General features: G+C 37.9%; 1 protein-coding gene across 1 annotated transcript in view; it reads right to left on the reverse strand.

The window, feature by feature from the left end:
• The window catches only part of kek6 (kekkon 6), a 661827-nt gene that overhangs the window by 566380 nt on the left and 82866 nt on the right, over nucleotides 1-12581 (reverse strand). The gene's annotated exons all lie outside the window — the stretch shown is intronic.

Genomic DNA, 12581 nt, shown 5'->3' on the forward strand with positions numbered 1-12581 from the left:
GCATACAACTCATTTACATGAGTAATTTTTCAAACACTTAAAAAACTGGAAGAGGTGGAGACTCGAGCTTTTTCATCGCTGTTGGGAATAAAATCAATTATGACAGAATTTTCATTTAATATAGGCAGGCGTTGTTTTGCCTTAACTTTGGTCCTTCTGAATAATTTTTAAGAATTTTTTACCACTTACCCTCCCTCCTCCTTTTCCCTTTATGCACTCATCTGTCTGCCTTTTTCATACTCTGCGTTCGTTCCTCCCTCTCCGTCTTTTCCTCATATATTCCTGTCTCTCTATCTTCGTCTAACTCTCTCTCAGTCTCTTTCTCCTTCCCTCTTTTCTCTTCTTTATAGTTCTTTTTATTCTTCTCCACTTTTTTATTCCTTATAACCAATTTGTGTTTACCCACCAAAGTGATTTAGCTGTTTCTTAACAAGGCTATCCCTTCCTCGCGATAACTAATTGGAAGCACCAAGAAAGAACAAGTCCTCCACCTCTCAATTCAATGATCTTCTCTGCTTGCAAATAGGTGTTGCGATTGAAATTATTTCTTGGCTGGATCGTCTTCGACCGTTCGCACAACATGGCCTGGCCAGTAAAGGCTATGAGCTCTATTTGCACACTAACTCCATATGTGCATAGGCTTACTTATAATACCTCTCTCGCCATCGTGATTACAGAAATATTCCGAAGAAAATCTTTCTCTTATACACAAGAGTAATCTGAACTGTTTTTTTTTTTTTTTTTTTGGTACTATCCATGATTTCGAGACACACACTAGAACAGGTATGACGAGTGATTTGCTGACAGTCAAAGCTTATACAAATTCTTCCGGATATCACGCACATAACAAAATTTGTTTAACAATAAGCCAAAATATATATTTTTTGATCAAAAATTACTATCATTGGGGTAGAAAATAAATGAGCTATTTCGAGATGCAATTATATATCGTTGCATTCAAAAAGACTAATGTTATGACCCGTTTCGGTTCAATGTCTGATATAATAGTGATAATGACATCGCAACGTGATGAACATCAGTCGCAAATAATGAAAAATTTTCTCTCAGAATGATATCAATTTGCATAAGTTTACTTACTGATTGAAAATGCTAAATTCCTATGGAGTTTTCTTCGCGCTATTGCTGCGGTTCTGAACACGAACAAAGCACAGAACAGAACATAAGAAATGGTATTAATTTTCTTCGTAGAACAGAGCATAAGAAATTCTTCTCTGCTTATAGCTACGTCGTGTTTTAGAGTGGGGCAAATAGCAGAACAGAAATTCCAAACAAAATGTTATATGTAGTATAGCGAGAGCAAAAAAAATTGTTTGCTATTTGCTAAGTTGGGCATTGTTATGTAGAACTTGGTATTTTCTCGCGCTACCACTTATTTAGAACAACTTGCAGTGCACCGTGGAGCAGAATGTCTCGACGTAATAACAGTAACAAAAAAAACAAGAAGCTACAACAAAAACTAAAATACCGACAACTAAAACCACAGGTACAAAAACAACCACATCACAATGCTACATTAGCTCGCACTACCAAAAAAGGTGAAGATACAAATTTTTACATAACAATACTGAACTGAACAGATAGCATTTTTTTTTCTTGCTCTCACTACTACAAATAACATTTCGTTTGGAGTTTTTTTTTTTTTTTTTTGATATTTTTTTCACTATACGACACAACAAAGCTTGCAGCAGATCATAAGAAATTCTGACACTTTTTTGTGCAATGGCTCTGCTCTCTGCTCTGCTTTTGTTCAGAGCCGCCCCAGTAATAGTGCATATTTTTCGCTGCTACTGCTGCCCTGGGAGTGGCAAGTACAAATACTGAAATTACAGCTTAAAATACTTTCTATAGGCATAACTTCTAACGAACGCGTACTGTGGCAGGTAATAAAATAACTTTTGAATGTAAAACTTTAAATTAAAAACAGTATTACATATTATATCCCTTTTCTTTTTAAACAAAACAACATACAATTTCACCTTGTTTCAATAGCAACTTATTTACATATTCATAATGTCAAACAATTAACATAATTGCTTGTTATTATGAAATCGTCAATAGTTGTTATATAAATACAAGCAACATTTTTCCGAGTTAATGGCTGACATTTTTAATTAAAAATTACAGGTAAATAAAACTGAACGAATGAATGAGCTTTGTGTTGCGTAAAACTATGTGTGTGTGTATTTTTATTCTCCTTAAAAGAAATAAATGTAAAAAAACACAGCAAGTTATTTAAAAAAAAATTAAAAAAATAACTAACAAAAAAAATTGTATGGGATTTAAAAAACACAAAAAACTTTTTTTGTCAAAAAAATATATAAGTCTGTTTAAGCAAAAATATATCCGGTAAAGCGTTAAAACGAGATATTAAGCACTGCTGCATATAACACGTGCAACTGACACTGCAGCAGAATGTATTCACTTTTTTTGCACTATCTATTATCATTTTATTACAATGCAAAAAAATTTTTTTTTTTTAATTGTAAACGCAATAGAAATAAAACTTCCTTTAATGACCAACATATTTCCGCAGTTTAAACTTTATTTTAAGCATATATTAAAAAGTGGTTGCAAGCGTGCCTTGTTTTTTGATAACTTATACGTAACTTTGGCCAGCGAGATGCACAAATATTAGGGCGGTCCCTACGATCAACAAAAAAAGGTATGGAAATAAATTTTTGTCTCGCTCGGAGACAGTTTCGTCATGGGGAATTAAAAATGTAAGCTACTTTTTATGTACCTCAAATTGACATATTATTAAAAAAACAAATCGCCGCTGCGCTAACGAAAACAGTTATGTGTTTTTTTTTTTTCCAAATTTTTTTTTTATTACACATTTTATTATCGCTATATAGAGCCCACATTTCTGCATATTCCGTTTATTTATATCTCTTTTGGTTTAGAAATGATCGAAAACAGCTACGTGTTCGCAGTACTAGAAGTACTCTGAAAAACGGTTATGTACTTACTTCCTTATAATTTTTTTTAATCGCTAGCGAAAGTGCTTTGATTTCAATGTAAGAATAATTACAAACCATCCCGCGTCTCAAGGCAGCTGGTTTTATAAGCCGGAGCGACCTGGATTTTTCCCGAACAAGGGCTGTCATTTCAGTTTAACCCCATTTAATTTGTTGCGTCCCTCCCACAAATTTCCATCCTCCCAGCAGATCATTGCAGCGGGATTGCACCATATTCTCCTGCTCCGAGAGGGTACCGAATTCAATCCGGCACCTGTACCTGACCCCGGTCCAGAGAAATGGTTTTGATGCGATTGCCGGAAAATAATCCTTTACTGTAAAAAATCCACCAATTCTACAGTGAGCAACGGGAAATTCATATGGCTGAGTAGCTAAAGGCATCTGCCTTTGCACTGATATGAATGTTGGAGATTCAAGTTCAATGCTCAGCTCCTGAAAAGCTAGCTGATGAAGAAGTGAAATTCAGAAACATGTCCTAGTAACAATCGCCGTTTGTAAACTTCACAATTTTTCTCTAATATCAATAACAAAAACCATTGTATAAAGCAACATGAGCAAAGCTCGCTAATTAAATACATATGATCATAATGATATTGTAACGAATTTGCTTGCAAATCCTCTTATTTGCAATCCTCTGCTGAGTTCGTATCACTAAACTGTTGAATAAATAACTCCAATATTGAATAATGGAAAAATGGCCTTTATTGTAATACTTCACAATAACACTTGTACTTTGCTTAACAACCAAAGTGATTGATAGCTCAAATGAAACTCTACTATTCAAAATAATACTGCTATAGCTCACTAGATAGCGCTTAATCAATAACTGATTGATTGCTCAACTCCAACTGAATTACTTCTTACTCGCCTGCCCCGCTTTTATAGTTTACGCTGCATATTTCTAGGCTCTTCGATTTCCAGAACTTACTAGTTAGTTTCGGCTACAAAATCGCCAGCCACAACTACGTGCACAAATTACTGCTCTCTCTTGTGACAACGCAGATAAGATATATGCATGTTTTTGTGCATTGCCGCTCCGTTGCTCGTATACGTACATATGTGTAGACGCAATTATTTATTCTTTTATGTAGATACATAAAGATTGAATTATTGATGTGAATGTTTGTAGTTTACAGTCTCTCGCGCACACATAGGCGTATAAGTAAATGCATCTGTGTGTGACATCTCTCGGCTGCCTTATATATGTGTATACATTATTTGATTATTGACGTAAATATCGCTTAGCATCGCCTTAGTGATGGTATAGCTTAGTGATGCCAATATCCGTGACACTGCCCTCCACCTAAGTCTGATCGTCCCGATCAGACAAATCTCTCGATCTAAACGCCGCTAGCATCTCCAAATGAACCACCTTTCTATTTCGTGGTTTCCCAATGGTTTGCATACGGCAGATGGAATTACTGATCTTCTTCACAACCTTGTACGGGCCTTCCCAAATGCACCGAAATTTGGCTGGAACACCTTTCCCCCGGTGAAGGTTGTTTAACAGTACCAAATCTCCCTCCAAGAACCCTTCCGAATTATTGTTCTCATTGTACCTGCGTTTGATCTTACTACTCATTATCCTTAGTCGTTCCCTCGCACTCTGTTGTTTGACCAATGAACTACTTCGCAGAGCTTGCGCTTGACGGATTGGCTTGACAGTATCGTTCCGTCGTTCCCCAACAGAAGTGCGCGAATGCTTGAAACCACCCTTGCATGCTTCCTGCAAAATTCTTGCAGTCGGTTTAGTGCGTCCATTAGGGTTTATCAATGCCGGTGTTTTTCTCGCAGGTACTTTTGATTTCGCTCTGTTTGGCCCATTCGTTTCATCAACTTTTACCTTTGACTTTCGTGGCCTTTGTCGACTTTTCTCCACCAGTACTCGATTACTGCTGAAACATTTTTCCAAACTGAAGTTAATTGGCACATCCTGGTTCTTATAATGCATAATCCTTTTCTGCATGTCGATCCTGATGTCATAGTCAACTAGGAAATCCACTCCCAATATGACTTCATCAACGATTTCTGCCACAACGAATTTGTGTAGAACCATGAACTCCCCAATTAAGACCTCACAGACCACTTCCTGGACTTGGTTATACTCGCCAGTAATCGTACGCAATCTTGCTCCAGGTAATGTCTTTACTTTCCTGTTGACCAAATCAGATCGGATCAATGAATGAGATGCGCCCGTATCTACAGTCAGTACACGCTCCTTGCCATCCACATTTCCTTTGACGGTAAGACTGCTCGATTTCCTTCCAGTTTGCGAGATAGGTATCACCCGACATTCCATAGCTGGGGCAAGTCCTCGATTTTTACATTTGACTCGCTCTTGTTTATCTCCTCCAGCTTTGCGTTTACGACCAGCCAAGTTGGAACTACCATGACCGGTTCTGCAATGACGTGCAATGTGACTTGGGTTACCGCACTTGAAACAATTCATAACTCCGGTATTATTTTGTTGTAATCCCTTCAGTGCTTCCAATCTACCCAATCTGGTCTTTCCACTTCCACACGATGAGCTTTGTATGCTGGTTTACTCAATAGTGAGGCCGTGTCCTGAGTCAGTGCATGTGATACCGTTTCAGCAAATGTCAGCTTTGGGTTTGCGTATGTAGCTCGCTTCGTTTCCACGTCCCGTATGCCATTTATGAAACCCTGGATTTTTACCCTTTCAGTGTATTCCACAGTTGCGTCCGCATTTGCGAGATGAGCCCACCTTTCAATATCTGAAGCAAACTCCTGCAATGTCTCATTTGCTTTTTGGTAGCGGTTTTGCAACTAAATTTGGAATATCTGTTTTCTATGCTCGCTTCCATAACGTCGTTCTGCAGCAGCCATCAATGCTTCATAATTGTTCCGCTCTCCTTCGGGAATCGTCTGTAGGATTTCCGCTGCTGGCCCCTTCAATGCCACGAACAGTGCAGAAACTTAATCTTCCGCATTCTAGTTGTTCACTGCTGCGGTCTTCTCAAACTGTAGCTTGAAGACCTGGAAAGGAACAGAACCGTCAAATGATGGTGTTTTTACCTTTCGATTGCTTGCTGAAACAGCTGGGCGGTTTAGTTGTAACTGTTGCATAAGACCTTTCAACGCTTCTATCTCGTCATCAATTTTGTCCTCGAGTTGTAAAATTTTTGCATCCTGCTCGTCCAGTTTCGCAAAGAGCTGCGATGATACCTGTTCCGAAATGTTTGTCGACATTCCAGATATACGTGCCTCTTGCGCTTCCAATTGAGATGACATATATAACTTCCACCAACTGAGATGACATATATGGCGGCCACCGTGGTGTGATGGTAGCGTGCTCCGCCTATCACACCGTATGCCCTGGGTTCAACTCCCGGGCAAAGCAACATCAAAATTTTAGAAATAAGGTTTTTCAATTAGAAGAAAATTTTTCTAAGCGGGGTCGCCCCTCGGCAGTGTTTGGCAAGCGCTCCGGGTGTATTTCTGCCATGAAAAGCTCTAAGTGAAAACTCATCTGCCTTGCAGATGCCGTTCGGAGTCGGCATAAAACATGTAGGTCCCGTCCGGCCAATTTGTAGGGAAAATCAAGAGGAGCACGACGTAAATTGGAAGAGAAGCTCGGCCTTAGATCTCTTCGGAGGTTATCGCGCCTTAAATTTATTTATTTTTTTATATGCCTTCTGTTCTTCCAATTGAGATGACATTTGCGATGCCATTTCGGAAATGCGTGCCTCCTGTGACTCCAGCTGAGATGCCATTGTCGATGTTTGTACAGATACTGTGTTCGTCACTGTCTGCGGTGTTTCATTTTTTTCTTCCATTTTTTTTTGTTGTTTTGTCGCTATCATAATGAAAGTCATACTCCTCAGCATTGTAGATTCCTTCAAATACCATAGATACACTTAGTCGTTTTTGTAGCTGGGATTTATCGCCAAAAGTAGCCACTTCACGGACTTCCAATTCCTCCTTCAGTTGCTGGATCGTCAATTCACTCAACTTTGGTATGTCCAAGTTTATTCGAAGTCTTTGCAATTTATTCAACAATTCCTCTTCTGACACCAATTGTAACGGATTTGCTTGCAAATCCTCTTATTTGCAATCCTCTGCTGAGTTCGTATCACTAAATTGTTGAATAAATAACTCCAATATTGAATAATGGAAAAATGGCCTTTATTATAATACTTCACAATAACACTTATACTTTGCTTATCAACCAAAGTGATTGATAGCTCAAATGAAACTCTACTATAAAACTGCTATAGCTCGCTAGATAGCGCTTAATCAATAACTGATTGATTGCTCAACTCCAACTGAATTACTTCTTACTCGCCTGCCCCGCTTTTATAGTTTACGCTGCATACTTCTAGGCTCTTCGATTTCCAGAACTTACTAGTTAGTTTCGGCTACAGAATCGCCAGCCACAACTACGTGCACAAATTATTGCTCTCTCTTGTGACAACTCAGATAAGATATATGCATGTCTTTGCGCATTGCCGATCCGTTGCTCGTATACGTACATATGTGTAGACGCAATTATTTATTCGTTTATGTAGATACATAAAGATTGAATTATTGATGTGAATGTTTGTAGTTTACAGTCTCTCGCGCACACATAGGCGTATAAGTAAATGCATCTGTGTGTGACATCTCTCGGCTGCCTTATATATGTGTATACATTATTTGATTATTGACGTATATATCGCTTAGCATCGCCTTAGTGATGGTATAGCTTAGTGATGCTAATATCCGTGACAATATAATAGTAACAGCGGAAGTAACAAAACAAATACTGTAAAAATCCGAACAACTGTTACTAAGCTTTCATAAGCAGACCTAAAATCATATCCATACCATTAGAAATAAACTGCGTACAGAGTGTATGTGCCTAAATTGTGAATAAAAGGAATAGAAACTAAAAGGCAATTCTTAAAGGCCAATTGTACAGCGAGCAACGGGACATTCATATGGCTGAGTAGGTAAAGGCATTTGCCTTTGCACTGATATGAATGTTGGAGATTCGAGTTCAATGCTCAGCTCCCGAAAAATTAGCTGTTGAAGAAGTTAAATTCAGGTACATGTCCTAGTAACCATCGCCGTTTGTAAACTTCATAATTTTTCTCCAATATCAATAATAAATTAATTTATTTCTTTGGTTATGCTATAATTTTTATATAAATGGAGAAAATTATATAAAAAAATTTTTATTGTGTTACTGTCACAGTCATTAATCTCTAGTCGAGTGATTTTATTCGAGCTCATTGAACTTGTACATGTAACTATATATTACCCGCTGTTTTAGATTAGCGCATAGAAAGCAATAACACACCCTGAATCACGATCAAATCTTACTAGAATAATTTGAATCACTTTTTATGAGAGTTGGCAGCACTCAACTCATTTGTACACATAACAGGTTACCGGTTATTCATTTTAGTTAGAAATTCAAAACAAATTATCAAACTAATAGCTAGTCTGCCGTCCATAGCAAAAAGGCAGTAAAGTTCACTTTCTACCTTTTAGGAATTTTGATGCCAATATATTTCTGCGACACCAATTTACTCACGATCTTAAAAATTAATCAATAAAAATTCAAATTTTAAGATGAAACTAAATTTAAATTATCTGAAATATTTCCAACCAAAAAGCAGTAAATCCATTTTTCAACGCAAGAAAATAGTATCTATAGAATAAATACTACTGTTTTTGCGAAAGGCATTGCGCAACTCGAATACACACTGAGTTGCACGTGCTCTTTAACAAAGGCGCGAAATGCAAAATTCGCCGAAGCGAAAGCGACTCGTGAAATTAAAAACACTCACGAACAAAAAAAAACTTCGCCGAAGGCTCCATACGGCTGAGACTTGGGCAACCGTATAGAGCCGAAATGCCAAACCCAATGCTGCGCAAGCATAAAAAACATGCGTTCGCGGAAAAAATTCTGTTAAGGTTGTAGGATCAATCCAAAACGAGTTTCGTTCGGCAAGCTATCTTATGAAAACGGCAAGCTGCAATAATAAATTAACTTTCATAAAATCCAAAGTATACGCTGTGGAAGAAGCTTGCGAAGGCCTCCAGAAACCAGACCGACCATAAGACGGTGGTCGCTAAAGTGGATGAAGGAGTGAATGAGAAATCAATTCATTACCTCGACCAATGCATCCACATGGAATAATCTATGCAACGCTGATAACAGCCACGAAGCTGTAGTGCTCTAGGAAATTGATCAGTGTTCTGGTTCCCAAGCTGGTTTTCCTACTAAATGCTGTTTCATCCTCTTTCAAACGAAACAGTTCATGAAATGTTTTAATTTAAGCGAAAATGTGTGAGCTGCTTATTCTGTAGTCTGAATATCACTACAAACGTTTTTAAATCACCGTGCTTTTAATTAACTTGAATCTCTGCCTTTCTTTGTATGTATGTATATGGAGAAATTAGCTTAGTGAAATACGCTATTAAATAAAATTATTTATTAATTTATTTGATCAATTAAACTTATAAAAAGTTATAAATTTAAAGCTCATTTAGCACTAGCTGCTGAGGCTATCGGCTAGGTAGTCAAATATAAAAAGTATATGTATGTACGTATCAATTACGAGTACATACGTGACGTGGTGTTATGGTATAGTTATATTTTGATATTAATTGCTTTTATGTATTTGTAGATTTTATTGATATTTTCCATTGTTGGGTTTTGCAATAATGTCATAGGTTTTTCGGTCCCAAATATTCTAAGTCGGGTGCTAAGTACGGCTGTGCATTCCGCGAGAATATGTGTGACAGAAATGGGAGCAGCCTGACAAAATTGGCAGACGTTCAAACGGTTATGGCCGTCCAACAAGGCGCGCCAGTCGCTTCTTCTCTCTACCAACCGGCGGCAGTTGGTCACACTAAGGGAGCCTAAATCGTTTTCGACCTGGTCCTTCCGACGGAATGGGGGCCGCCCTCTACCTCTGCTTCCATAGGCGGGTTCCGATAGAAACACTTTATTGGCCAGAGCTTCATCTTTCATTCGCATAACATGGCCTAGCCAGCGAAGCCACTGCATGTTAATTTGCTGGACTATATTGATATCTGCGTATAGCTCGTACAGCTCATCGTTAAATCTTCTTCGGTACTCGCTATCGCCAACGCGTACAGGTCTTTAAAGATTAGTAAGGTAAATCATTCGAATAACTTTTCTCTCGAACACTCACAGAGCCGCTTCCTCTGATGTTGTCATGGTCCATTCTTCTGCACCATATAGCAGGACGGAAACGATAAGTAATTTGTAGAGTACGATTTTCGTTTGCCTAGAGAAGACTTCACTTTTAAATTGGTCGTGACCCTGTCTGAAACCTTGTTTAGTTTTAAACGGCTCGGAGAGGTCCTTCCCAATTCTGTCTGAGCTGATGTTGTTGCTCAACGTCATTTTGTACAGCCGTAAAAGTTTTGCGGGGAAACTAAATTCGAAGGTTGCTTTAAAATCTACGAAGAGGTGAAGTGTGTCGATTCTTTTTTCGCGGGTCTTTTCCAAGATTTGGCGCATTGTGAAAATTGATCGATGGTAGATTTACCAGGCCTGAAGCCGCACTGATAAGTTCCAATCAGCCGATTCACGGTGGGCTTCAATCTTTCGCACAATACACCTGACAGGACGTTATATGCGATATTAAGAAGGCTTTTTACACGATAGTTGGTGCATTTTGCAGTATCCCCCTTCTTGCGGCCTAGGCAAAGAACACTTAGATTCCAATCGTCGCGCATGCACTCGTCCGACCATATTTTGCGAATAAGCTGATGCATGCGCCTTACCAACTCCTCGCCATCGTATTTGAATAGCTCCGCAGGCAATCCATCAGCGCCCGCGGCCTTGTATTTTTCAATCTGGTTACTGCTTTTCTGACTACGTCATAATCGGGCAGGGGGGACATTTATTCCATCATCATCGATTGCGGGATCGAGTTCGATGCGCGCATTACAGAACATTACATACTCAGCTGCCAAATTGCAGGATGCAAAACTTTTAAATTACCTTCTTTTAAAAGTGGGCGGTGCCACGTCCACTGTCCAAAGTTTTAAGAATTTTCTGCGTCATAGGCTCAACCCACCTACCAAATTTCATCGCTTTATCCGTATTTGGTAAAGAATTATAGCACTTTTTCGGTTTTTCGAAAGTTTCGATATCGAAAAGGTGGGCGTGGTTATAGTCCGATTTCGTTCATTTTAATAGCGATCTGAGATAAGTGCGCAGGAACTTACATACCAAATTTCATTAAGACACCTCAAAATTTAGTCAAGATATCATGTTTACGAACAGACGGAAGGACGGACGGACATGGCTTAATGAATTTCTTTTCTTTCTATCGAAAATTATTGAAAGTATTTGAAGTCACTTATTACGAATTGAAAAAAGATGTATTCCTTACCAAGTACTAGTAAAAAGTAATTGTATTTGATAAATAAAATATTTAATTATCAAATAATTGTAACTGGCCAAATACCACAACCAAATTTATTCATTACTGCACACCTCTGAAATAATTTACACAAGAAACACAAAAAAGTACGAGAGAGCTGAGAAGAATAAATACGGCAATATTATTATAAGGAAAGAAAATGTCATATGTCAAAATATTGTTTCTTGGCCTAATTGGGACATGGTATTTGTAAGTATTCTGCTCAAGTTTCAAAAAATTCAATATACTTAAATATCACGCTACCTCAGCTGCCGTTTCAAAATCGCCCTATCTCAAAAAACGTTTGAAAAATGTTCTCTGAATTTGTTAAAAAAAATGTCCTGCAGAGCTTAAATAAATACATTTGAACATATAATTATGAAAAAAAAAACATTACAGAACATTACATACTCAGCTGCCAAATTGCAGGATGCAAAACTTTTAAATTACCTTCTTTTAAAAGTGGGCGGTGCCACGTCCATTGTCCAAAATTTTACGAATTTTCTGCGTCATAAGCTCAACCTACCTACCAAATTTCATCGCTTTATCCGTATTTGGTAAAGAATTATAGCACTTTTTCGGTTTTTCGAAATTTTCGATATCGAAAAGGTGGGCGTGGTTATAGTCCGATTTCGTTCATTTTAATAGCGATCTGTGATAAGTGCGTAGGAACTTACATACCAAATTTCATTAAGACACCTTAAAATTTAGTCAAGATATCGTGTTTACGAACAGACGGAAGGACGGACGGACATGGCTTAATGAATTTCTTTTTTCGCCCAGATCATTTTGATATATAGAAGTCTATATCTATCTCCATTATTTTATGCCGTTACGTGGTACTGTTATGCGAACAAAATTAATATACTCTGTGAGGTTTGCTCAGCTAAGTATGAAAAGGGCGTTGTTCAAGCGTTTTCTAAGATAAGGCGGCTTCGAAATGGCAGCACACAGCGGTCCATCTGTATATAGATACTTACATACCAACAATTCAAAACCTTCTCTTGAACAAAAACGGAAATGAGAATTGAAAACTTTTAAATATCTGCAATACAAATATTAAATAAAAATAAAGCGTGGCGCAAAAATGCGATAGAAACCCAAATAAAAGAATAATAATTTCAATATTCAAGCGTATTCCACTCAGGATTTATTTATTCGATGATATAAA

This window comes from Eurosta solidaginis, chromosome 4, assembly GCF_040869045.1.
Source record: "Eurosta solidaginis isolate ZX-2024a chromosome 4, ASM4086904v1, whole genome shotgun sequence".
In the NCBI taxonomy this organism is placed as follows: Eukaryota; Metazoa; Arthropoda; class Insecta; order Diptera; family Tephritidae; genus Eurosta; species Eurosta solidaginis.